The sequence below is a fragment of the Euleptes europaea genome, chromosome 8, assembly GCF_029931775.1.
Source record: "Euleptes europaea isolate rEulEur1 chromosome 8, rEulEur1.hap1, whole genome shotgun sequence".
NCBI classification, from domain to species: Eukaryota; Metazoa; Chordata; class Lepidosauria; order Squamata; family Sphaerodactylidae; genus Euleptes; species Euleptes europaea.
Window position 1 is genome coordinate 50,581,554 of NC_079319.1, and position 2,657 is coordinate 50,584,210.

Below are 2,657 nucleotides of genomic sequence, written 5' to 3' on the forward strand. Positions count from 1 at the left end.
TCATCCATGCTGTCATCACCATTTTGCAGAACAATCTCGGAAATACCCTGTGTGCCTCCCTCTCCCCATTTCTGGTGGGTGCAGAAGCATAGCAAGAGTTTCCTCCCTGATGAAGAAAACACTGCAGCTGACCAGCTGGAGTAAGCTGCAAGCAGATGATTATTGCACACTTGTGAAAAATTTCACCTCATTTCTGTTGTTAAAAGAAGAGGCTGGGCTTTTCGGTTCCCTCTCTCAGTCCTAGCAGAAAAGCAGCACTTATCAATTACTTAATATAGTGTCTTTTTATTAGTGTAGTGGCATCTGTTGGCTTTTCTGCCTCAAGAACATCTGATATTGTAGCTTGTTAAACAGGTATGTTCTGGCACCTGGAAACCTAACACTTAAACAACCCTTCTGTTTAAAGTGCCCCAAGATTACAGTTTGTTTCTGCTGCAACGGATTAGCACAGCTGCTCCTCTGGAATTATGTGGCAATGTTGAAACTGAATGGAGGAGGACTTGATCCATTTCTGCAAACAACATTAAGATTAAGCTTACTTAAGGGTGACTGGGATTTAGGTCCGTAAAACTCTTTTGGGGCTGAGGCGCTGGCCCTTTAACACTCCCAGCGAAGTTAGGAATTTAGAGGGGGCGTTTCCTCACCCCCCGCACATCCAAACTAGAACAAGCTTCACTTGCTAAAGTTCTACCTACCAGCGAGCAGGTGACAAGAGAAATTAAGCAGGTGAACTTTAGCCAGCCGCGATGGGAGGGGGAAAATATTCACTTGCTCACTCTGCTGGCTGTGTAGCAAGGAAAAGCACAACAGGCCCTAGCAAGAAAAGCTGGAAGTGTTGCTTCAATGTCACCAAACTGTTGGAAATGCAATAAAGAAAAAGGATCTTTTCATCATATGTGGTGGACTTGTGAAAAAGCTAAGAAATTTTGGGAGATGATATATAATGAAATAAGGCTGATGTTACAACAAAATATCCCAAAAACACCTGAAATGATGCTATTAAGTATGATACCGGATACCATTTTTACTCACAGAACCTTTTTGATTTATGCCACCACGGCTGCACGATTGATATATGCAGCTAAATGGAAGACAGTTGAGATGCTAGACAAAAAAGACTGGATAAAAAAGATGCTGGAATTGACTGAGATGGCGAAGCTTACAGCTTTGATAAACCAGAATGATAATGTACAATTTTGGGGGGAATGGGAGGCTTGGAGAACCTACTGTGAAAATCAATTTTCAATGGGACCATTTAAAGGATATTCTTTGATCTGTGTGTATGTAAAGTGCCGTCAAGTCGCAGCCGACTTATGGCGACCCCTTTTGGGGGGGTTTTCAAGGCAAGAGACTAACAGAGGTGGTTGGCCAGTGCCTTCCTCTGCACAGCAACCCTGGTATTCCTGGGTGGTCTCCCATCCAAATACTAACCAGGGCTGATCCTGCTTAACTTCTGAGATCTGAGGAGATCAGGCTAGCCTGGGCCATCCAGGCCAGGGCATTCTTTGATCTAATCCCTTATTTATACTTTGTATTAATTTTATATTAGGTTTTGATTTAATGTTGGATAGGATAAGAACAGGTTAATTAAAATAATATTGGGATTAGCTCCATTCGCAAAAGTTTATACAATTCATTTTTTAGATGGAAGAGGGAGAGGGGGAAGTCATCTTATTGTTAAATTAGTGATACTACTTGTTTTTCTTTTTATTATTACTATTATTATTTTTTTAGTATTGGATATTGTTTCTGTTGATAGGTTAACTGAAGAAAATAAAAAAAAATATTATTAAAAAAAGAAAAGAAAAGCTGGAAGTGCTGAGCAAGTATGCGCGTTTGCAGCGTCTTTTAACAGGGAAGGATCACGGCTTGCACATTCTCAGCCTGTTGGAAGTGTGTGTGTGTGTGTGTAAAATGCCGTCAAGTCGCTTCCTACTCATGGCGACCCTATGAATCAAAGTCCTCCAAAATGTCCTATCTTTGATAGCCTTGCTCAGATCTTGCAAATTGAAGTCCATCCATCTCTTGTTGGGTCTTCCTCTTTTCCTGCTGCCCTCAACTTTTCCTAGCATGATGGCCTTTCCCAGTGACTCTCGCCTTCCCATAATGTGAAGTGGCAAGCAAAATTCCCTTCTCCTGAAAAATGATGCTCCCCCCCCCCCCATATGACTTGGCACCTCCCAAGGACAGTCATCCGCTCACAGGAAAAGTGGGCGGGGCCTTTGATGGGCGGGGCCGGGCGCTCACAGCGAACCTCTCGGTCTCCCCCTCCGCTCAGGCAGTAACATTTGTTGCCGCTCTCAGCCCTCTATAGAAGGTCGGGTAGGAATGTACTACCATTGTAGGCAAGGGGGGGAGCAGCTATCCCGGTGCGCTTCCGTCTTCGGCAAAGCGACCGTCCTTTCCGCGAAGCCGCCGATGCTGAGTGACAGGCAGGCGCTCAAGCCGCGCTGAGGAGACTTTCGCTTCACGCGGAGGGCTTCAGCAAGCACATCGCTCCCCCCCCCTCTTTAAGGACGCGAGTGGTGCGGCCCAACGGGCAACCGCTTCCTCCTCCAGCTCGCTTGTCTGCCCAGATCTTTGCCGCCGCCGCCGCCTCGGAGGCGGAGGGAGGGCTGGGAAAGGGGCCTGTGGCGGCGCGGAGTGACTCCTCACGC